General features: G+C 36.8%; 3 protein-coding genes across 8 annotated transcripts in view; 2 read left to right on the top strand and 1 right to left on the bottom strand.

Moving 5' to 3' along the window:
* Positions 1–26516, bottom strand: part of LOC311291359 (uncharacterized protein) — a 796365-nt gene that overhangs the window by 327250 nt on the left and 442599 nt on the right. The window lies entirely within an intron of this gene.
* Positions 1–26516, top strand: part of LOC311291423 (uncharacterized protein) — a gene marked incomplete at its 5' end in the record, with an annotated part of 543326 nt that overhangs the window by 170821 nt on the left and 345989 nt on the right. The gene's annotated exons all lie outside the window — the stretch shown is intronic.
* Positions 16893–26516, top strand: part of adgrl2b.1 (adhesion G protein-coupled receptor L2b, tandem duplicate 1) — a 123633-nt gene continuing 114009 nt past the window's right edge. For all 6 annotated transcript variants that reach the window (XM_084410302.1, XM_084410300.1, XM_084410301.1 and 3 more), the window contains exon 1: positions 16893–17374. The gene's annotated coding sequence lies outside the window, so the exon portion shown is untranslated. The remainder of the gene's footprint in view (positions 17375–26516) is intronic.

Here is a 26516-nt window from a genome sequence, read left to right as displayed (position 1 = left end):
CTGCCAGCAATTTTCTATAGCGCTACTACGAATCTCCCTACATTACCTCCTTCAAACAGATCTGCAACACACAGTACGTTTCTCTTGGCACTTACTCAAGCCAAGACACACTTTTACTGTAGCATAAAAAAAAATATATATATATTGCGTTTTTAAATTCTTAAAAAATGTCATATATGCTTGTTTTCTTTATAAGGTCTGGCATGGGCTTGCCCCACCTCCGTTAAATGAATTTATAAAACAGAGAACAGATTGTGGTTTTGGTACCAGGTCTGTCATTAGAGAGGATTGCGAGGTGTCATAAAGGTGAACACCTTTTGGTCAGAAAGTATTATCTTTAATAGGGAGCAAATCCTGGAATAGTTTACCGCAGTCAATAAGACAATGTTCTACTTTTTACACATTTAAATATCATCTGAAAAAGTTGCTTATGACGAATCAGTTGTGTAAACATTTTACTTAGATATTTTAATAATGTGTTTGGGGTATTTGTCTCTTTGTAGTGTTGTGTGTATAGCTGAGTATCTGTTCTTGTGTGTACCCGACTATCTGCGGATGTAAATTAGCAATGTTGCTATAATCCGGCTGGTTTACATTTTGTATTTTATACTAATGTTAATTAACATGCTTTGTCCCTATCAAATAAATGAACAAAACAAACACAAATTAATTCATAGGCAGACAATCTAAAATAGTGATTCTTTGACTATGTGTATTATATTAAATATAAGCTCTTTCAATGTGGTCTCATGAGAATGCGTGTGTATTTTTACGTAAAATGTAGTTCTACCACATGTACATTTACTTACGTTTTCATACTGAAACATATAATACTGACGTATTGACAGCACTAAACCGTAAAATATTTACTTATTGACAGCTCTAAAGTGTAAAATATTTAGGTATGAACAACTTTACAGACGTAGAAAATTTGTATGTATTCCTATTTTATGAATATTAAAATCGTGACAGTGTTTTGACTATTGTATTCAATTGTCATATCAATGATGTTTTCAGTCGCATTTAAATGCATTTTACTCATTTACCTAATAAGAAATAACATTTCGCTCTGTTTGTGACTTCGAAATCCGTTTCGATGAATTGTGATTATTACACTTGTCTGTCTGCTACGTTTTTCTTCATAACTGTACGTAGTTTTAAGAAATGGCTATGGCTATATAGGTTTAGGGGTAGGATTAGCGGCTCAGAATATATTTGTAATGCTATGTTGTTACTAAAATTGTCATTTCCCTATACATCTCTGTCCATTAACTTTTATTCTTTTTATATTATGTATAAAAGGGGTGTGTTTAGGTTTGGGAGTAGGGTTAAGGGATCTTACATTTATCTATAAAATGGTAAAAGGGAAATTATACATATCTTTACGATATGAAAGATTCGTAAATATTTAACGTTTTGTAGCTGTACAACGTAATAATACTACGTTTAATTGATGCAGATACGTCCATTTTATACGTTTCAGCATCTATCCAAATGTACAAAAAAGTATGTTTTATGTCTTTGAAATGTACGCAATACGTATCTCTTTTCACATTCCAGAAGGTCAGTTTAAACCAGTCTGGGAAACTATACAACAGTTCTATCATATAATTCTATCATCTGGATTTTCATATTTTAAGATTGAAAGTCTGGGACAAGGGTAAAGCAAAAACAAACAAAAAAACATCTCTACATAAAAGTGGAATGTAAATACACAGAAAGAAAGTTTCTGAAAAAGAAAAAAATTATAATTTCATAGCCACAGATCTTTATTCTATTGCACAAATGTGACTCGTGTAGTTGCTCACTGCATCCATCCATACATTCATTTTCTAGATCACTTTTACACACACACACACACACACACACACACACACACACACACACACACACACACACACACACACACACACACACACACACACCTCTGGGGCACCCGAAGGAAACTAAAACTTTCAGGAAACTAAGAATTAGCATTTAAAAAAATTCTTTGCAGCACAGAATACTTGTAGAGTGTCTTTTTAAGCCATATATTTATTCCTTTGACAAGTCCCCCAACTTCCTTTTTGCCCTTCAAACCAAAACACATTCTATTTGGCAAATCATACTTAATCCTGTTGGTTGCATTCTAAATCAGGACAAAGAAAGAACATTAAAGTAAGGTTTGGCTGGGTAACAATCAAGCTTTTGTTCCAACAGTTGGGTGCGCAGCGATGAGGAGTAGTCCCGGGGTGGCAGCTACAACGCGAGGAACAGATACTGAGCTTAAAGATTCCAGTGTCCTGAGCATTTTCCTCGGTGTACAGGTTTTCCAGGCCTCAGTCTCTGTCTGGCATCTTACCCTCAGCACATCCTGTGGGAGAAGAAGCCTGGTTTGAAGCAGAGGCTCTGCGGCCACATCAAACAATGGCTTTTTGTTGTAAACAAAGACAGGGCAGGCTGCCTGGGGCCTCCATCTCTCTCTCTTCTGTCTTTCTCTTTTACTCCACACACCAGTCATTCCCCTTTTGCTCTCTTTTTCTCTGCATAGCTTCTAGCCCTCTGGATTGTGTCCAGTCTGCTTCCCCATATGCCACCAGTCCCAACAGTCTGTCTTACAAAGTCACTCTGGCTTTCCCTTTTATTTGTATGCATAAGCCCACAAACTTGTCAAACAAAGAGAAGTGTGTGGAGGTGGAGGAAATCAGGAGAGAATGTAGCAAATCCATCAAAGCACTAAAACAAAACAAATCATATTTACTAAATATTAAAGGGAGACTGAGGCCAGTTTTATATATGTATATATATATATATATATATATATATATAATATATATTATTATTTTATTTAAAAAAAAAAATTTTATAGACACACACTTTAACATCTTGGCTACAAAACAGCTAGTGAACATTTTCACCTGTCACAAACCACACAGAGACAGGATGACAATGAACCTAATTGCCAGGCCTGGCGAGGATTCAACTCTGTGGCTTCTTGTAAGTATTCCAGATTACGATGGTCAGTGATTAGCTGAAAGGAATGACAGGAACACTCTTTCACATCATTTCCAAATGTCTTGCGCAGTGCTTAACCAGAGCACTCAAATTTGATAAGAGACAAATAAATAGATAGAAATTATGATTACTTGGCAATACCATATGGCCTGACAAAGAAGACATTCCGCATGTAACAGTGTGCTCTATACACAAACAACACCAGACATAGAACAGAGCAAACTGAGGGCAATAATTACACAGCAAACTGATGAACCAAACAAGGAGCAGGTGACGGAAATCAATCAAACAATGAGTAACTATGACAATGAATTAGAACATACTTAGAAAGCAAACAAACTGAAAGGAAACTCAGAAAACATTATGAGTCCATTAAAACAAAAACTAAGGGGCTATTTACACGAAACCGTTTTCAACTAAAAACGTAAAACTTTTTATGCGTTTTGGCCGTTCGTTTACACCACAACAGCGTTTTGGGTGCCTGAAAACAGTCTCTGTGTAAACAACAAAAACGTGAATCTCTGAAGACAATGATGTCGTGCACATGTGTATTACGTGTTCAGTCTATAGTGTTGCATCGCCATCTAATGGCCTGACAGCAGAAAACAGTGTTTTTAGCCGTTTTCACGGATCCGAGTGAATAGGGATTGTTTTGACAATGGTGTCATCTGTACACGGAAAATTCAAAGGAAAAACTTCTCCGTTTTAAGCATATCGTTGTCGTATAAACGTACCCTAAAACCAAACCTTCACGTTTCACGCTTCAAAACTTTCCCTAAACAAAACCACAAATGAGGAGGGAGTGGCAGGACCGGCGAAAGAAGAGACCATAGGGGAGCAGATGGTGGCAAAGACAACAGAGGAGCCAGCGGTGGACGAGAGCCCAGAGCGACCCAGAAGATGGTGACCCATGAAGGAACCAATGCAGGGAGGAGCCAGAGTGGAGTCATGAGATTGAACTTCAGGAGAGGTGGAGACCCAGGAGGAGAGACTGGACGACATCGGAGGACCAGGAGGCCAAGGTGGAGCAGTGGTGATGAGCAGCCGAGATGGAGGCAGGGCGCCGGAGGACTGAGGCGGAGCCAGTGGGAGTGAGGACTGAGGAGGAGCCGTAGGGAAGGAGGAGCCCTGGAGGAGCTGAAGGGGTGGAGGGGCGAGGCGCAGGTGAATGCCTGGATGTCTGTTGTAGAAGTAGAGCAACGACTGACCAAGATGGAGCCAGAGGGATGATGTCCCAGGTGGAGCTGAAGGACGAGGAGCCGAAGTGGAGCCGACTGGTCGACGGGCAGAGGTGGAGTATTGGGTTTGGAAGCTGAAATCAAAAGAGAACCAAAAACCAAGAATTGCCTAATATAGGGTAACTTAAGCCCAAAGAAAAATTTTCCTCATCAGAAGGGTCTGAGGACGTCCACACACCCCATCCGCGTGCAGCCCAATTTTTGAGACTACGAGGATGGTATAACAGCGCATGTGCAAGTGACTTGAAAACAAAATCCTCTAGATAGTGTACATGTTCCAAACTAGCACACCTGTACATACAAATGTATCTATTTTGTATATTATATATACATATGTGTCTCTTATTTATATATCTTTATTTTTTTTATTTGCTATCTGTGTACGTATGTTGTCTTGTCTCTGTGTATTGGAAGCTTCTGTCACTAAAAACTAATTCTTTATATGTGCAAACATACAGTACTTGGCAATAAGGATCTTTCTGATTCTGATTTCCGATTTCACCTTTTTAACTCATAATAATGGCATGCCTTGTCTGGTCAACCGCATCTCATTTTCTTGATCAGGTTAACCTCAAATTTGATTAAATATTTGATTTAAAATCATAAACATACTGTAAACCATAATAATGTAGCAAATCGTCACAGAACTCAGAGACAGAGACAGAAGATGAACTCAGATGCAGGGTTTATTGAACTTTATGGTGAATAACAGAAATGCAGGTGAGTAGACATGAATAGCAGGTGAATGAGAGGCAAGGCAATCTTTCTTTGGAAATGCTGACAGGAACACAAGAGAAAACGCGGACAATCAAGGATGAAAAGAACAGGTGATGGGAATTAATTATGAACATGGATTCCAAGTGTGTGTGATTTAAAACTCCGGAGAGAGTGAGCAGAGTGTGTTGGGAGAGGGTCCATGACACCAATGTAGTTAATGGTCCATTTTTTTACTCTGCGGACAGTGGACATGAAACACACCTCAAATTATAGAGGGACTCATATGCACAAAGTACTTAGCACATTTAATATTTAGGCCTTAATAAAAAAATATCCTTAGGAAAAAAATTCTTCAAAAACTTGCAGTGCACAGGGCCTGAGGTCTTGACATATCGATTATGAGTTCAAGCCTCTTCTCCATTTGAGAATACCATCTCAACAGCCTTTTATGAGTACAGGTCATTTATAGCACACCTTTAAGCGTAGCTTTTAAAAACTCACAGTGGACGCGACAGTCTCTTGGCATGGTGTCCTAGACATCAATATTTGAATGGTTTAGAAAAGATGAATCACTGTCTGGTTAACTGAGATTTTGATATAAAGGTTTAGGATCATGATTTTTCAGTGGCAATTCAACACACACGCGTGTACACTAGCACCGTTTGTGACATCAGACTTAACATCGGCATGAAACGTAAGTTGCAATTGTCTTTGCTTCCCTATTGGGCCGTATATCCGAGTGAAGCTGCTTCTGGAACAAGAACAAATGTAGGGCGGGGCTTGGTTTTGTCTGTGGGGAATTGATTGGGTGGTTGTGGTTTGCTATTGGTGGATCTCATGTGAGTGACAGGTTGCCTCGTCATTAGAGAAGATATGTCGCTGCAAGAGGAAGGGGGAAGTTATTCTGATTCAAGATTATGAATAATTTCTAATAAGGTAATATTCCGTAAAAAAAATAAGAACTGTCGATTTTGATTTCATGCTGACTTTAAAAACCCGGATAAAATCAGTACAGATAGAGGGTTCCAGCAGACACTGACTCAAAAGTCTTTTACACTGAACTGCAGAAGAGATCTGGCTCAGTAAAGTTTGGTTAATTAGTGTTGAAATCAGCATAACTGTTTTCAGCCTCTCATAGATGTACGAGCGGGCGGGTGAAAGATAGTCGACTTCAGCAGCAAAGAATGCGATTTAAAAAGTGGGTCATGAAAGACAGTTTGTGGGTGGAGTGCATGGTATGTGCTTTGTCCCATTAAAAGGCACAGAAATGTGTTTCATCGCAAAGTTTTGATGGAGAGTCATCTGCACAACATTGAATGTGTTTTATTTTACCCCAACTAACCAGTGACTGACTCATTTACCACCGACATATTTTGCCACAGTTCAGTGCTCTCTTATTAGCGGCAAAACGCTCTCTGAAGAGTTCTCTGTTCTTCGTGAGGTTTTCCCAACATAGAGAACAATGTCTAAAAGGGAAACATATGTCTAGAGAGAGTACAAAGCAGAGGCTGGTGAGAAAATGAAATCCCGTGCATGTGAATGGAAAATGTTTAATATTTCCCTGCTGAAAGTCTTCTTTAGATGTCATCAAACTCGATGTGTCAAATTATAAGAATAATAAAAAAAAAAGAAGAGTTTTGTGATTTTTAGGCTACACCTATTGGCTTTCTATATATGCTATATGTAGTCCAAAAAGATCAAACTAACTAACCTTTATAATTTAAAATGTACATTTTCAAGTGGACAAGAAAACATATTGAACACTGATCAAGAACAACACATATTTAGTTCAATTAAAAGCTATATCTAGAATGAAAACGTCCCTCCTGCTAACATCGCTACTGCCACTAACTACAGTAGTAAGGGGCAATTCATGTTCACGGATATGACATAAAAACAGAACACTGGCAATTAAAGAAGGGACCATCCCATCGAATTGCTGTTTTTTAAATTGATGTTCAATTGTCTCTTCACTAGACTCCGCAGGTGCAAACTATTAAAATATATTTTATGCATGACAAAAATGTGAGCAATAAAATCACAACAAAAAAATCACAACTCTTCGACATCCCACCAGCTTTGGCTTTTAAACGGCTGGACTTGGTGAGATTTGCCACTTGCAGTCGAGGAGGAGTTGAAAACAGAAATCTGAGGAAAATCAGACACTTTCTGCTTCCAGCACAGATTAAGGGGATTAGATGCACTATTTGCTAAATACACAGACATTTCAGAGGTTTTCATGTAGCATTATTAACACTTGTAAGTACAAGAATAAAGTTCAGCATAACCCTATACCATTTAAATAGCAAAAAAATGGGGTTTATATTTTTATCCGTTTTTTGTTGTTGTTGTTGATAAACATGACAAGATATACATAAAAAAAGAGTTTTTAATGCTATTAAGAATATGTGAGCATTAGCTGAACCTGAAAGAGCTCTCGAATCGCTCTCGCTGTACTTTGATGGACTAAAGCTGTGTTTCAATTACCCTTCAAATTGGGCAAATTGAAATTGCGAATTGAACATACGCCCAATGGAAACACGTCAATTTCACAAATACTCCCGTATATCGCAAAAAAGGTTTTACGCTCGCATAAGGTGTTTTTTCAGGCAATTCGAAAAAGGAATATTTTGCAAAACTGCATTGGAAACAGTTTTTCGCATTTACAGGTCACCTGACGTATGTTAAAGTCGATCATTCTTTATGACACGGTTTGTTTGGACAGAAGACGAGACAGAGTTCTTTATTAAACTCATAAAACACAAGAATTATGGGAATACTGGATTCTAAACAACAAAGAAATGCCACAATTTATCAAGAGCTTGAAGCAGGAAATCTCAAATCTGTAATGGAAACACAGCTAGTGGCATAGCATCGCTGCCGTCTCAGAAATTCTAACCAGCATGCACTGCTTCAAGTCAGACACTGACAGGTCTGTGCAGCGCTGCATGAGGTCAAACACACCTAAGGGCTAGATTAGGAAACAAGCTAGAGCAGAGAAGAATTAAAAGAAGAGAAAGAAAAGGATTTTCTTAAGTGAAAGTGCATCGGTTACCAGTTGAGTGATTTAGAGTTGGCAGAAAATGTGTCTTCAGCTACTTCTTGAAAGTTTTGTTGGTCTTAGCAGTTCAGGTGGAGGTTGGCAACTAATTCCACCAGAGAGGAGCAGAGAGGGTGAAAGTTCTGGAGAGCAACTTTGTGCTTGCCTCCATTCATTCCCTGCCGGATTGAGGACCAGAGGTGCTGCCAGATTGTGGATCTTCTGCAGAGGCTTGGTCGTGCTGGCTGGAAGGCCTGCCAGTAGAGTATTGCAGTAGTCGAGTCTTGAAATTACAAGAGCTTGGACAAGGAGTTGCGAGGCGTACTATATTCCTGTTCCTGGAGATCTATCTACCTGCAGAGTTCAGATCCAACACACCTGTCTGTAATTATCAAGATCTTCATTAGCTTGTTTGATCAGGGTTGGAGCTGAACTTTGCAGGAAGGTAGATCTCCAGGAACAAGATTGGGCACCCCTGACCTAATGTGGGTGGAAAAGCGCTTAGTCATCAAACACTGCCTCCAGGTTCCTTGCTGTCCCTGTTGTAGATCCCAGGTTTGTAGATCCCAGTTGAACAGTGAGTTTGTGTTTGACTGATGGGTTTGCAGGGATTACAAGACCTCTGTTTTTTTTTTTTTTTTTTTCTGAGCTGTAGATGAGGCTCCTTCATCCAAGCTGAGATGTCTGGAAAGCAAGCAGAGATAAAAGCTGAGGCGTTTCCACCGTCGGGCGAAGCTCTGCAGCGATTCACTAAAACCCGCCCATAACACGCCTCTCTGGAACAACGTCACACAAACCCATCGTTTCACCAACAAGTGCAAGATTGATCAGAAAACTAATCAGAAAGAAATCACAGGAAACATGATAAAAGCGGCAGTTTATTGACATTTTTGTTTACCTAAAGATTTCAAACCCAAGCATCGATGTTTTCCACTAATAAGTGATACATTGACCATAATACATTTATGTATGCCAAGATTGCACATTAGTCACACAGAAATAAAGTGGTATTTACAGTTATTTCACAAAAGACAGAGGACACACATACTTATTATTTGTACTCAAAGGACAGTATGTTTATGTCACATTTAGAAAGAACGATGATTTCTACAAATTGTCCACCAATAAAACGACCTGAGGAGCTTTAGCACTCTCTCCCAATACAGTTATATTTTCAGTCAGAGAAACAGAGGAAGCTTTCAAATTTTATGACATATGTGGAGCTAAATCTGGATGACAGACAGTCCGGTATAAAGAGACGAGACGAGACGTACTGACAGATCAAATAAAAACTTGATCGTGATGGACAATATGATTTGTCGGTTACACTTTATTTTAAGTTGTCATTGTTACAATGTAATTATACATTTAAGTACTGAGTAATAATAATTAAATACATGTACTTACTATAGGGTTAGGGGTAGGATTAGGTTTTGGTGTAGGGTTAGTTGCATGTAATTATGTATCCGTTACTGGGTAACACTTTATAATAACGTTCAGTTGTAAGGCATTTATAAGTGGTTAGTTAATGATGAACTAATCATTTACAGAACATTCATAAATGATTAGCAAGTGATATACTAACATTTTATGTATGTTTTGTAAATTCCGTTACAAGTCATTTACTAGTGATTAGTAAATGATTAATTAATTATTTACGAAACATGACTATGCGTTCATAAATTATTAATAAGTGATATATTAATTATTGAATGTATATTTTGTAGATTCAGTTAGAAGTCATTTACAATTGATTAGTAAATGATTAACTAATCATATACAAATGTTTAATAAATAATGTATTTTTTGTATGTAGCAATTAGATGGTGCAGAAAGTGCTGTAAATGCCTTGAATACATGTACAGATCATTAGTAACATATTTACGAGTGATGAATAGTTTACACTTTAGATTAGGGGATGCAGAAAGTGTTGTAAATCATTTATAACACATTCTGCATCCCCTAATCTAAAGTGTAAACTATTCATCACTTGTAAATGTGTTACACATACATTCGTAGATTCGATTCGTTGATCTTATGCCTTTTTGGTTCTTGAAGTGGTAATCTACGAATGATGTGTAACACATTTACAAGTGATGAATAGTTTACACTTTAGATTAGGGGATGCAGAAAGGGTTGTAAATGATTTATTCATGCGTTTACACATCTATAACAGGTGTTGAACACTGTAGTGTGTACTGCAGTGTAAGTGCTGACTGGTGAGAGTATAGACAGCTGTCTTCTGTAGTGTAGTGTGTAGTGTGCACTGCAGTGTAAGTGCTGACTGGTGAGAGTATAGACAGCTGTCTTCTGTAGTGTAGTGTGTAGTGTGCACTGCAGTGTAAGTGCTGACTGGTGAGGGTATAAACAGCTGTCTTCTGTAGTGTGTAGTGTAGTGTAGTGTGTAGTGTGCACTGCAGTGTAAGTGCTGACTGGTGAGGGTATAAACAGCTGTCTTCTGTAGTGTGTAGTGTAGTGTGCACTGCAGTGGAAGTGCTGACTGGTGAGGGTATAAACAGCTGTCTTCTGTAGTGTGTAGTGTAGTGTAGTGTGTAGTGTGCACTGCAGTGTAAGTGCTGACTGGTGAGGGTATAAACAGCTGTCTTCTGTAGTGTGTAGTGTAGTGTAGTGTGTAGTGTGCACTGCAGTGTAAGTGCTGACTGGTGAGGGTATAAACAGCTGTCTTCTGTAGTGTGTAGTGTAGTGTAGTGTGTAGTGTGCACTGCAGTGTAAGTGCTGACTGGTGAGGGTATAGACAGCTGTCTTCTGTAGTGTGTAGTGTAGTGTGCACTGCAGTGTAAGTGCTGACTGGTTAGGGTATAGACAGCTGTCTTCTCTGAAACACATGGAGTCTTTAACCACTGTGCACCTGATGTGAGCAAAACATAAAAAAAAAAATGTAACATAATTTATTAAACATTTATGAAACGCATAGTCATGTTTTGTAAATGATCAGTTAATTATTAACTAATCAATTGTAAATGACTTCTAACTGAATCTACAAAACATACATAAAATAATGAACATATCACTAATTAATCATTTATGAACGCATAGTCATGTTTTGTAAATGATTAGTTAATCATTAACTAATCACTTGTAAATGACTTGTAACGGAATTTACAAAACATACATAAAATGTTAGTATATCACTTGCTAATCATTTATGAATGTTCTGTAAATGATTAGTTCATCATTAACCAACCACTTATAAATGCCTTACAACTGAACATTATTATAAAGTGTTACCAGTTACGGTTATTACTATGGTAAGTACATGTAACATGTAACAAGGACACTGTAAAATAGTGTTACCGATTTGTCTTGATTTCTTCAGGCGGTCATATTTACCATGTTTACTATGGTGATGGTTAGCGTGCATAGTCTTTAGCATCGCATATAAGTGTTTCTGCCTTATAGGGTGATCAGAATCCACATTAGATCACAAACATAAGTTATATCAAGCACTCGCTGCTGTCTGAAAGTGATTTTTGAGCTAAAATGATGTTAAAAGTCTTTAATGCTGATGTTAGCTAGTATATTGAATCATCCGGCACTGCCTTCTCTCGACTCAGGTAAACTCTTCCTCTGTTCATGACCACTCCTCAAGCCCCAGTGTTAGGAGAAGCCATGTGCCTTTATTATCGTTCCCAGTGTAAATGGAGAAATGAAGAGGTCCGAGCACTGAACCCTGAGGCACCCCAGTGATTAGCTGAAGTCACCCCTCGTCTCCCTGAAACCTTGAAAGATCTGCCTGTGAGGTCGGACTGAAGCACCGCACCTGTGATGACTTAGTCATGAAGCTTGGACAGGAGGATCTGCTGGGTTACAGTGTCAAAGGCAGCAGGCAGGTCCAGGAGAATGAGAACAAATGATCTGGAGTTTGCTCTTGCCAGCCGAAGAGATTCAGCAACAGACAGCAGGGCGGTCATTCGGTCAAAGAAAATAAGAGAGATGATTGAACGCAACTCCTTCAAGAGTTTTTGACAGAAGAAAGAAGAGAGGCTGGTCTGTAGTTTTCAACTTCTATAGATATCAACGAAGTCGAGCTGTACTGTATACTTGTCCCAGCAGAAGCTGTATTTAAGTAATTGTATGTAATGCAATAATAGATCTGAACACAAAGAAGAGCATTCTGTCATTGTAGCAGATCAAGATCAAGGGTCAAGAAATTCTCACTGTAGATAAATTGTGGTTGAATTGTCTTGACAAGGTATGAGTATTTACCCATTTTTGTTCACATTCACACATTAATTGTACTTTCATTTAATTGATCTCTGAAAATGTCAGGGATTTTTGGTCATGTTTGTCCTTAGTTTCACTTTCATGGACTTTTAGTTTACATTCATTGGTTCCTGTGTTCCAGTTTTCCGCTCATTGTTTGTCGTCATGGTTGCTAATATGATTTATCATTCGTTTCAGCTGTGTTCACCCCATTTCCATCAGTATTTACATCACTGTTTCAGTTCTCAGTTGTCCGGTCTATGTTATGTTAGAGCTTGTGTTTCTTCTGCTCCCTGCATTTGGATGCATCTCTGAAGCTTATTAAAGCACATTTATCTAATTCGTCATCTTCGGTTTCCTGTTCTCAATCCTTGCTGGCAGAAAAAAAGTAGGCCTACATGCATTTCACATTTCGTTGCTGAACCATTTTGCTGATTGAGTATTTAGCATTTTATGCTAATATATTATCAGAGCATATAGCGAAATTGAAAAGGAAAAAACTTGTAACACTTTACAGTACAGTTACATTGTAATGATTCCACTGGAGGCAAGCTTGATGAACACAAGTGCAGTATTTATTTAACTGCAGTTTACAAAATAAACAAAGTTATTACACGGACAAAGCTAGACAAGAGACAATAGGTGTGTTGGACATCGGCTGTGGCTGGATGTAACCGATCGGCGAGAGTAGCCACGTGCAGGCGGGGAGGAGCTGCAAATGGAGACGTGAAGTCGGACACTTTCTGCTTCCCGTAGTGACTGCTCACGTGGTGTTTGCATACTTTACCACAGCTGAAGTGAAATAAATGCAATATTTGCCAAATACACATGTTTCAGAGACATTTTCATTCAATACTTTATGTACTACTTCATACAGCGTCTGTTTGAACAAGAATAAAGTTAAAGAATAAGTGGAGTCTATATTTTTTAATCAGTTTTATTTTGATAAACATGACAATATAACATCACAAATACATGAAAAGAGTGTTTACTGTTATAAAAAAACTGATTTGTGAGCTTTAGTGGAACTAAAGGTGTGAGAATAAACACGAAACACACGTGATCGTTGACATGCGGTGAATCCGGCCAATCGTGGAACAGTTGTGTCGTCATCAGAGCTCGGCGCTGTATCAAGTTGGACACAATTTCTAACCGGCATGCCCATTGCACTGCTTCAAAGTCAGCCACCGATCGCTCTGTGCAGAGCTGCATGAAGTCGAAGCCTAATGAATGAACCAATGACAACATAACACCTGAGACTTGGGAAGCACATGTCAAGATCACATGAAGGGATATGGGAATCACATGACACACAGGAACTACAAAATAAAAGACCCTAACCCTGGCGAAAAGAAAAAAAATGCTGAGTATACTTGCAGCCAGACTTATTCAGTATACTTCAAGTGTGTTAATGATTAGTTAACTTGAAGTGTGCTATTTTGGAACAACTAATTTTGTACAAAGTGTATTTTAGTTCTAATAAAATTGTAGTAAAGCATAACTTTAAGTGTATTTAGTATACTTTTGTATGCTAAATTAGAACACCTTCAAGCATACTTAGTATACTTTAAGTAAATGCCTGTGTAGGGACTAATTACATGCTTGATTAGTGATATTAAAGTGTAATTTATTTGTGTTACAAGTACATTACAAATTAATTACGAGTGTCTACGAAACATACAAGCGATATACCATAAGTGTATTATATTTGAGTAAAAAGTATATGCTCAGTAATACCTTTGGCTCATTCCAAATACTACAAATTGCACACTTTGTTTTCAATAACAAATGCACATTAATAAACATATATTACTTCGCTATACTTTGTACAATATACTATTGTATACTATAATGTATTTTGAAAGTATACTTTCAATGCATTGGTGATCGGTTTTAGCACAGAGTTAAAAATATACCTAATATATATTTTTAAGTAAAGTGCAAATAAATACACAGATTTTTCACTTCAAGTATATTTTTCTAAAATGTATTTTTTAGAAATTATACTGTAAAGATAGTACACCTTTTTAGTTAGTATATTTGCAATGTACTATTGAAAAAGGGAACATATCTCAAATACAATAAAGTATAATTTTTTCACAAGGGAAACCATGAACAAAACCAACAACAGACAAGACATACATTTGTTAACACATTATTTAACATGAACTAACAATGAAAAATACTTCTAAAGCATGTACAAATCTGATTTACTTACAGACAAATAAGATTTACTTATATATACAAAATGTTAAATTTATACATGCGTATTAAAAATTATAATTATATTTTAAAGTTGTATCTGTTCATATTATTTAATGGATCTGAGCAAACATGAACTTAATAGTGAACTGTTGTATTTTTATTAACTCATGTTAAAAGATAAATAGAATACATGTAATATAAAAAAAAGCATTGCTCATTGTTAGTTAATGAATAAAATAAAGTCAACTAATCTAAACTTATTGTAAAGTGTTACCAATGTTTTTTCAAAATAATACAATAAATAGTTTATAATAAATAAATAGATTCATATGTCTTGCAAATAAAATAGGAGTTTGCATTACACACATTACACAAGAAAACTATAAAAACACTCTTGTTTGTTTGAGCACATTGTTTTGCTCAAATGTGCACACCTGTTTTAATTTTTTTTTCTGTTATTCCTTATTATGTAAAATTATGCCAATTAATATGTGAGAGTACACCACTAATCCACCTTGTGAGTCTGACCCAAATTCATAGCTTTCCCTTGTGTGCTTCCTTTCCTTTTTTAAAATATTATTAATATTGACGACACATCTAAGAGATCCTTTGACCCATGTTCTTGTTCTGGGGATGAAAAAGAAAGAGATGGAAATTAATCTTTTTTCTGAAACTTTTTTTTTTTTTTTTTTTTGGTTCAAATGAGAAATATGGTGTGTTTGAAACAATTCACGAAGCTTAGTGGTGTGAGGCTCTTCACAGCTAGGACTTCTGCTGAACCCAAACTGAAACCGTTGTTGTCTGAGCAGAATCACTATGACCAAACTCGGTCTGATATGTGTGAAAGAAGCGTCTATTGTCGCAGCACAGATCGTGTTGGTTCCTGCTGAAGCGGGCCGGGGCCCCAGAGGTATTACTGGGGGAGACACTACTGACACCACTGGGAACAAATGGCTGGACAAACATGTTTTGTTGGCTGAAGTGTTGAGATGACTGCATGGGGCTCAAGTTACCACGGAGTAATGTCTGCCTAATTCACTCACTCTCCACTTCCTGCTGATCTGACTCTTCTCTAAACCTCGTTCATTTTTCCTGAATGTCCTCCTTTATCTAAGAGAAATGATGCAGCTCGTTTTCATGCTTCAATCCAAAGGACTGTGGGATCCAACATGATGTGCAATAACTGGAATGGCCAAATGGTTTGTGCATATACAACTGCTGTCCTCAACTCAACTTTTATTTATAAAGCGCTTTCAAAACCATTAGAGTGGATCAAAGTGCTGTCCAGAAAAAGCAGAAAAACACAAAATAACAACAAAATCATAACACCATTGCAGGAAAATCATACAACTATAACTCACAATTCTCAGACTCAATCAAACACAGAAAGCCTGATAAAATAAGAAAGTCTTTAAATCCTTTTTAAAAATGCCATAAAAAACAGGTAAAACCATGGATGTACACTGTACATTGTGAAAATATGCAGTTATTTTTTAAAGAGCTTTTGTAAATAATATAACCCTTAAACTAACCCAAAAATAGTCTAACCCTTAAAATTATTTATAAAATAATACTTGGACTCAATTAAAAACAAGTTCATTTAGATGTTAATACCTGAGCCTTTAGGTGACAACCTAGCGGACAAAAATATATTCTAAGAATATTTGCTATAACGTTCCCATTAAGTTATTAAAAACGTTATTTCATTCAAAACAGCCAGTTTTTTTTTTTTAAATGTTTTAAAACCTTTTTTTCTGCTTGGTAATAAGAACGTTAAGGAAACATCCCATTCTATTATTCTTCAGTCATTATTGGAACGTTACTTTTGAATTTTCTCTGAACGATCTGAAACAATTTACATTTAAAAAATGTTACAAATCAAAACGTTTCAGAAAACAATTTATACATAAGTAACGTTTTTGTGCTAACGTTTTGAGAGAATTATTTTAATATTATCACATTATTATAATATTATTATTAATATTATTGTAACGTTCTATTAATGTTAGCCTACTGGAAGAACGTTTGTTCATAACTTTGAGATAAACCATGTTGGCATGATAATATGCATATCTCTTATGAAAAAAACAGCCCACAAAACTGTAACTAGGACTCTAGTGAAAATACATGAAAATAAAACGTTATCATTCTCATGATTGATGATTCAGTACAAATCAACAATTACTGCAGTTGGTAAAATAATTGTAAAGCGATTACACAATTGTATTGTGCTTAAATGGTTTGTAATCACAGATGCTGTAATAGTGTAGTTGTAGCCTATAGTGCTCACACAGAATTGAGAATAATATGTGTGCAGTGTGTGAGAGGAAGTCAGGGTTTATACCACTAGAGCAGTGTGTTGGCAGTGTTTGAACAGTTGTTGAGGACACAGACTTCCGTGAGGTTTATGGCTCCGCTCCGTGTGAACGGGAACGCGTTCCAGCGCGTGTTTTCCGGCGCGCCTCTGCAGTGAGACACGCAACCGCGCGCTCGCGTCTCTGTGCTCCCGGACCGAGACTCACTTTACGCAGTCCGAAACCAGTGGAATCTCCTTAAGTTGAGAAAAAACACTCTCTCGCGACTGAGTGTGCGGCAGGTCCCGTCCCGGTTTGCAAACGGGGGGTTATAGGTAAAGCTATCGGGCCACCTCGACGACGCACAGGCGCATGGCTTTGATTTAAAGGGGGATTCATCTCGCTCTCCCCTAAACCGAGTGTTGCATGGAGCAGGACAACTACCGGCTGCCGAGAGCGACGAAATGCGCCTTATAAACGAGAACTCGGGGTTCGTGTTCCTCACCAGTCCGTGTTCGTAGAGGCCTAATGGGTTTATGTGGAGCGCGCGGATCCGAGCTCTACCTGCGCGAGGAGAGTGTTTGTGCGCGGGTGTAGAGGTGACTTATAAACCCTCGCTTTATCGGCCGACAAGGACTGTTCCTCAATCAATCAATCAATCTGTGAGTATTATTCATCTCGCATATTTCCATTGTGTGACTGAATGGCGTGGCTTTGATCATTCCCAGCGACTCCATTCGGGTCTTTTGGGACAGCGAGCATCTAAACTGCAGTGTGTGTGTGTGTGTGTGTGTGTGTTTAAAACAAACCATCAGCAGAATGAAGATCTGGCTGAAGACTTTATAAAGATTGACTCAAGCATGCAGGGTCAGATAATGATGCGCGCATTGTTTCAGTAGTGTTCATAACACGGCAGTTCATCTTGGGAAGAAAGGTTTTTTTCCTTTGGAAAGAGCAGGATTGGGGCCAGATGTGAGGCTATACATCATGCTTATCTGTCCTAGAATTATCTCTATTGGAGAAATGTAGAGACCTGTGCAATAAAACAAAACATGAGAGACAGTATAGTTATTTCTCAAGCTAGAGATGCTATCTATCTATATATGGCCAAAGCAACTTGCATATAATTTTGAAGCTTTAGTAAAATAAAAGGAATTCAGTAGTAACTTTTTATTTAATGGACTGGCTTATAATGGGTAGTTTGGTAACACTTTACAATAAGGTTCATTAGTTAACATGAGTTAATGTATTAACTAATGAGCAATACATTTGTTAAATAAATGTTAGTCAATAAAAATACAGTCGTTCATTGTTTGTTCATGTTAGTTCACAGTGCATTAACTAGCCTATTGTTAACAAATACAACCTTTGATTTAAAAAATTTATTACTAAATGGTGAAATGAATATTAACTAAGATTAATATATGCTGAAGAAGTATTGTTCATTCTTAGTTCATGTTAACTAATAAATCTTATTGTAAAGTGTTACCGGTAGGTTAGACAGGGCTCATCCCATTCTTCATAAAATGGGTTTACTTGAGTTGCTTTCTGAAGGTCTGTGTGCGGCTGCTACATTTAGATCATTTCACTGCACATGCATTATTCACCATGATACGAGCGGCACACGTCACAATAGCTCATGAGCCTGTAGTTTGTCATTTGAAGAAGAAGTGCCATTCAAATAAACAGCAAACCGGTTGTCAGATTTGAATTCGGATTAGAAGCCGTTCACACTGCATTGGTTTCGACTGAGCACAGCGACATAAAGGTCTGAGCGGGACACACGAGCACAAACAACTAGACAACTCATGCTGTTTGAATGAAGCTTGTCCTCTAAATGAGCGCGTAACACTTTACAATAACGTTCATTAGTTAACATTAATGTAGTGATGAACATGTACTAACAATGAGCAATACATTTGTTACAGTATTTATGAATCTTTGTTAATGTTAGTTAATAAAAATCCAGCTGTTCATGTTAGTTTCCAAGTGCATTAACTAATATTAACAAATACCTTTGATTTTAATAATGTATTAGTAAATGATGAAATTTATATTAACTAAGATTAATAAATGCTGTAGAAGTATTGTTCATTATTAGTTCACGTTAACTAATGAACCTTATTGTAAAGTGTTACCAATAATTTAGTATGTGCACAAGATAAAACCTACGGGTATACAAAAAGGACAAACGAAGGCCTCATCCATGTGAAAAGCCCATAGTTTAGATATTAAATGTATGTATTATTGAGTCATTGCTTAGCGCTGGTTCATTTGAATTCAGAGAGTGAACTCACATGGACAAATGCGCAGTTGAAGGAAGTGGCGTCTCTGCTCACATCAACCGCCTGTGATTCCTGCAGCTTCATTTCCAAGCCTGCATTTACATAACAAAGTGTTTGAGTCTCAACTGTGAAAAACTTGAGTCTCTCCACCATCCCCCTCCCGAAAGTCCGGCCCGACTGAGGCTCAGGGTTGTGCTCAGAGAGCGGCCGTTTATACCCGAGGACAGTCACTCTGGCTCTTGTTTTCATCCAGCCTTTTGTTTTCAGATTGTAAGATTCAATTAAATTAGTTATTTTCCAATTTACCAAAAATAAATCAATAAATCCATTATCAGAAAGGCTTAAGACTGTGTAGAGGATCCAGATCTTGATCGTCAGTATATTTAGGATTTTGTGACTTTATGTTCTTAGAATGGTTTTAATTTTTAAGTTATTTTATTGTGTATTCATAAAGATGCACTAAGGAACTCTGGCCTCTCCGTTTTGCAGCGTTTGTGCTTTGCTCTTCTGTGCATATTAAATCTGATGATTTGCTTTATTCCAGGGATGCACAATATATCTGCCACCATATCGGCATCGGCTGACATATGATCATTTTTAATGTAATCGTTATCGGACCAATAAGAATATCTGGCCTATATATCAAAGCCGATAAATAATGTATTATTTCCTTCAGCTGAGACACTTCAGATACACACTGTTCAACATGATGGGTTTGAATTGCTTGAAATATGATTGAAATCACTTCAAAAAGGAAAATGCAGTTCAGCGCAAGTCTGTCATATAGGCTACATAAAATTATATAGCCTATATAATATATATATATATATATATATATATATATATATATATATATATATATATATACAGTGCTATGCATAAGTTTAGACACCCATATTAAAGTTGACTAAAAAGAGGAATAAAAAATCATCTTTTGGAAACTGAACTTAATGCCTTAATTTAAAAAATTAGGAAAAATCCAACCTTTAAGGACACCAATTTTTTTTGTGAATGAATAATGTATCGTAAATAAATATATGTTCTTCCTTAAAATACAGGGTGCATAAGTTAGTACACCCCTATGTTAAATTCCCATAGAGGCAGGCAGATTTTTATTTTTAAAGGCCAGTTACTTCATGGATCCCGGATACTATGCATCCTGATAAAGTTCCCTTGAACCTTTGGAATTAAAATAGCCGCACATCATCACATAGCCTTCACCATACCTAGAGATTGGCATGGTTTTATTTCAGTTAGTCTAATAGCTGGTTTGATTTGCATTGAGAGATGATCTTATGGAAAGTACCCCATGCCAATCTCTAGGTATGGTGAAGGCTATGTGATGATGTGGGGCTATTTTAATTCCAAAGGTTCAAGGGAACTTTATCAGGATGCACAGTATCCGGGATCCATGAAGTAACTGGCCTTTAAAAATAAAAGTCTGCCTGCCTCTATGGGAATTTAACATAGGGGTGTCCAAACTTATGCACCCTGTATTTTAAGGAAGAACATTTATTTATTTACAATACATTATTCATTCACAAAGAAAATTGGTGTCCTTAAAGGTTGGATTTTTCCAAAAATTTCTAATTAAGGCATTAAGTTCAATTTCCAAAAGATGATTTTTTATTCCTCTTTTTAGTCAACTTTAGCATGGGTGTCTAAACTTATGCATAGCACTGTATATATATGAAGACTTCAGATGCAAAAGCCTCTAAGTGCCATCTGAAATTTTCTTCTAAAATGAGTATTTTTATCAAGCTCGTATATTTAAGTTCAGTAATTTCACTTTAATGACAATTAATAGGTAATTTTCATTGCCATTAAAGTGAAATAAGTGAACATAAACATTCAAGCTTGATAAAAATGATCATTCTAGAAGGAAATTTCAGATGGCACTTAGAGGCTTTTGCATCTGAAGTCTTCATATATATATATAAATACGCAATATATATATATATATATAAAAAAAATAAATAATAATAATATATATATATAAATTATATTATTATATTAAAATTATAATGAGAACATTATAATTGTGTGCTTGGGATGTGGCTTTTAATGCTGAGACTTTTGTTTTTGTAATCAGGCTCTCAAAAATTATATAGAAATTTGGATTTAGATTTATCAGCCAATATATCGGTTATCGGCTTTCAAATATAAAGAGTTATCGGTTATCGGTATCGGCGCATTCCCATGGCTGATTGTACCATAGTTTTCACCAGTATTGTCAAGTCAAATTTACTTGTATTATATAACGCTTTTCCCAATACATTGTTTCAAAGCAGCTTCACCAAAAATGATGATGTTAATATCTTCATGCCTTAGAGCCGGGCGACCATACAAGCAATCAAGCTGTAAACTGTAGTTTTACAGTAAAACCGTGGTAACTTTCTACCATCCATTACTGGTGTCCAAAAATAAACACCAAAAGTGTTGAAGACGGCTAAACTTCTATCAAACTCCCCCGTAGTCAACCATTTTACCCCATAAAACTCATCTTTGATCACCAAAATTACATATTTAAAACTTCATGCCTTAAAATATCTTGAATGTAACTCGACACCCTTGCCTCATTTAGTATGCGCGGTTCTATGAATATGCAAATGAGCCCCACCTCCACTCACTCACTCAGCTCAGAGATCCACTGGTTGACGATCACACGTTGATCTGATTGGTTACAAGGTAGTTTGTGACGTCAGAAACACCAGCGATTTCAAAGCGTGTGTTTGAGACTGTCTTTGGTTCACTGCAGTTTTAAGGAGAGAATACTCAGCAATGCTGTCGACTTATGAATTTACACATGGTTTGTCTTAAAGCATATTAAAAACACCACATAGACACATAAACAACATTAAAAGCTGGATTTTCAACACAGGGGGACTTTAAAAGAAATCCTTTGTTATTTGTCTAGATTCTACTTATAATAGTTGGTGCAAGCTTTGGTTAAACTATTCTAAGTGTGATTCTACAGAGATAACGGTGATCTGATAGTGATCTGATGTAACGGTGATCTGATAGTGATCTGATGTATATAGACTGTTTCGATAACACCTGACTGGTTCCCTATCAGCACTTCAGCGTAATGATCAGGCTATTGATTGGATCGTGATCACGCTCTGTTACACACGATGAGTTGTGGCACATATACTGAATGCAGCTTCACACTCTACATGAGGCTGATGGTGTGAAACGGCTGCTAGCTGAAACAGTACTGTAGTCAGTCTTAGGTCTGTAGTCTTCAACACATCCCACGTGTGAGTCCCGGCGGCTTGTGGTCCTTCTCCTGATCCCGTCCCCTTACTCGCTTCTTGCCAAGTGCTCCGCTCTGCCCTGTCCAATTAAAGCTGAAGAAAGCATGCATGCATGTGAACATGAAGACAGCATTCAGATATATCATATTACACCACTGGTTTCTTTCACCAGTATTTACTGACTCCATCCACCAAAAGACTTTGTCTGTCGAAAGCAATAATGGCTGAAGAATTCGGGGCGAAAGGCAGAAGGAGGTTAGTGCTCGCAGTCTGTGGAGAAAATGGTATGGATCTGTGTGTGTGTGTGTGTGTGTGTGTGCGCAATGAGGAGCGAAGCATCTGGAAAAGTTCAATAATGTTTTGTACAGTGGGAGAATTCAGTTGTTGCTCTGACTACTTCATGCGTAAGGAATGTTGATTATTATTTAACGTTTCTCATATTAAACCGCACAGTGAATGGATGTCATAGATGGGTTTTATCTTTAGTATTATGGATTGACAAATGTGTGACTTCCTCACCTGCCACTCGCATATGTTTCGACAACTTTTGACGTCTAAATGAACAATTTCCCGGAATTCATCTTTGAATCTGTTTCAGTCCATGAAGCCGATGAATGGAGATTGATCTCTGTAGTTTGCTCATGTTCCCACAGAAATGATCTGGATTGCTCAAGTTCTTGGCGTATCTTATTTCTGCTGTCCTAGAAAGTCTTGTGTCTTTCTTGTGTTACTATTTAGACTTCATGATGCATGTAAGCAAGCTGACACTATCATGTGTTGTTACACAGAAATCATTTTAAAATGTGTTTTTCATGGTTAGTTACTGCACACACACACACACACACACACACATACAGTTGCACTGAACGCTACATTACTACTACTACATTATCTAAAAAAGATTCTCTGATCTAAAATGAAGTTAAATCATGTGACAAATTCAGTAACATAATAGGAAGAAATCCTGAACGTTGTGCATTCGTCTTGCAGTGCAGATGTGTATAATGTAAATGACAAAACAAACAGAAATGTGGACATAACCTAAGTTTGTCAAATTTATATTGCAATTTAATGCTCTTTTCTAAATGTATACAGAAATATAACCATACCTAAACCATTATGTTTAAGCAGAGTTTTAATTTGGACACTGTTTTCAGGTACAGAAATAAAAATATCAACTGACTTTTCTTTTCTTTTTTTACATTATGGAGAATAACAGTAGCCAGAAAATTACATTCATACATCTCATAGCTAAATAATCAAAGACAGCATGAAAAGTTACCAGTAGCTTTTGTTTTATTTAATTTAATGAGCTTAAATTATTATCTAGACAATGTTTTTTGTTGTTTTATACTTAAACTCCAAAGCAAAAGCATTGTGAATGTGGTGCAAGTATTGTCCATGCTTCCCGTATATGCCAGAAACCTTAAGAAGCTGAGAAGTTAGTTTGTCAATTTATATTGCAATGTAATGCTCTTTTCTAAATGTGCAGACATATAATCATACCTAACCATCATGTTTAAGCAGTTTTAATCTATAATCTGGATATTGTACTTTTTTTCAGGTACAGAAATTAAAATGTAATATTTTCAAATCAACTCTATTTCAGGACATTATAGAGAATAACAGTAGGCAAAAAAATTCATATCATACAGCTCATATTAATATTGCTAAATAACCAAAGACAGCATGGAAAGTGACCAGTACAGTAGCTTTTGCAGTATGTAATTTTATACCCTTAAGTTATTTAGACAACAATTTTTTTTTTATTTTTATATTTAAACAAATGCATATGCGTCATGAATGTGGAAATATTTTCCATGCTTTCACAAATCTTAATTTGCTCATGCAAATGGTTTTTAGCCATTATATTATTTTCGTATATGCCAGAAAGCTCAAGTATCTGAAGAGGTACACATGGTGCTCTCTGAGCAACAATAAAAGCTGTTGATAATCATACAACTTTCCCCCCATTTTGTTTGTGTACAAACAGCAAAGGCCATTATATTCTATATTTAGCTGTAGCTCGACTGGTGGATCACGGCGCTGAACGCCACTGATTCCTGCAGGGAAAACAAACTGTTCACATGGACATTGTCACTCATTATTTCTCTAATGAAGGAGACATGACCCTGAAGAAGCAGTTCTCATCCGTGAAGAAAGACGGGAGAAACGTAGGGAAAGAAAATGCTGCTTGAAAGTAGCGCTGCACAAACTGCAGTCTGTCAGAAAGCATGTTACGGTTGTGTGTGGATGTTTTAGTACCCACAGCATTAGAGATGTGTGTGTGTGTGTGTGTGTGTGTGTGTGTGTGTGTGTTTGCAATCATTAGAAACCTCAGAACAGAAGGAAACTGCTATAATCTCTCGATAATCATCTTTAATCTCATTTATTATGAATACAGTGAAATAAATAAGCATGTATTTTGTCACATTTCTGTGTCTGTGAAGGTGTCAGTCAAGTCAGTTTTATTTATTATAGCGCTTTTTGCAAAACACATATTTTCAAAGCAGCTTTAGAGAAAATCATGATGTTTATAATATCTTAATCCCTTCATGCCTTATAGTCACGTTTCGCAGATTAGAGCTGGCCGATAATAAGATAGTTTACATGTTTGGCGATACAATCATGCAGTTGAGACTTGCTATATATAAATCACCCTACACGAGTAGATATTTATGTAAAACTGGGCATACTTATATGTACAACTTTATATAAAGAGCTGGGAATTAATATAGTTGCATTTTGCGATGATATAAACAAAATTACACCGCTGAGATTTGCTATATAATACTGCTTAATGTGAATATAGTATAAGTTGTGTTTAAAACGCTTTACACACTGTCAGTATATGTTAACATTGTTCGCTTCACTGGTGCTTAAACAACTCTTTATACAAACGTATGAAGACTAATAAATCTTGTTGGTGAAAAGAGTTTGGGGAATTACAGAGAAACTTAAGTGTAAAACCGAGCTTCCAGTTTGTTGGGTAATGAATTGTAGCCTCACCTTTGTTCTCTTCTGTAGTCTTGACATTTTAAGTCATGCACTAAGGCATTGTGTGTCAGGACCTGTGTTGCACACCTAGCATGAGCTCTCACACATGAGTCCTCGTGCAGTGTTTTAATCGCGTCCCGTTGAGCTGCCGAGAGTGACGGATGGGCGGTTGCGTTATGCAGTGTGTGTTGGTGAGGCTCATCCAGTTGGAGGTTGATGAATGGCTAAAGGTCTCGTAGCCGCATCTATCAGAGGATTAGCATTGACCTGTGAGACCTCTCCACCGGCCCCAACAAACGCCTACATTAGCATAGAGAAAGACCACAGGCTCTTCACAGGATAGCGGCGTAATGTGTGTGGATACCTCTGTGGGAATGTCTAATTAATTTTATTTATGTATTTATTTGTTTAGCTGTGAGGATGCACACAGCAGCTGGTAACGCTACATCTGTTGAGTTTGTTTCAGTTCGGGCTGATCGTGACTAGTAGCTGTTCATTCAAGCCATCAGTCGACTGATGCACGTTTATGGTAATTGCATCGGGACAAGTTTAAGTTTCAAGGCTGAGAAAGAATATTATATGTAATATTGCTAACATTGTTCTACATGACAGAGAAATACTCAACTAGAGCTGTATGATTCTTTTTTTGTTTGTTAAATTGAGATCGTTATTAGGGTTGGGTATCGTTGTAATTTTAATTATTCCAATTCATCTTATCGATTCCTAATTTCAAGTCCAATAAAATAAATAAAAAATTAAATTATTATAAAAATTCATATTACCATGAACAAAAATCAACATGCTAAAGAACCCTTACTCAAGGAACTTTTGTCTATAGATTTAACCATAGAAAAAACAACTAAATAATATACATTTCAAGCATTATTAAATACAAGTAAACACTCAGTAATTTAAAAAAAGAACAAATAAACAAATTAGTAATTGCGCAAATAAATACAACTGAACAATTATATGATTGAAACAGATTTTCAGGTATTCAGGTTCAGAAACTAATCAAATGTAAAGTAACACTGCACTCTATGAATAAAATATACATTACAAATATAGTTGCAAAAGTTACTCAGTCAAGAACGAGTGAATTTTCTCTTTGTCTTCTGTTATTATAGAGACGGCAGGAATATTAGTGTTATTATAGGAATATTAGTGTTATTATAGAGACGGCAGGAATATTAGTGTTATTATAGGAATATTAGTGTTATTATAAAGACGGCAGGAATATTAGTGTTATTATAGAGACGGCGGCA

The sequence above is a fragment of the Rutilus rutilus genome, assembly GCF_951802725.1.
Source record: "Rutilus rutilus genome assembly, chromosome: 6".
In the NCBI taxonomy this organism is placed as follows: domain Eukaryota; kingdom Metazoa; phylum Chordata; class Actinopteri; order Cypriniformes; family Leuciscidae; genus Rutilus; species Rutilus rutilus.
This window is presented reverse-complemented; position numbering and strand designations above follow the sequence as displayed.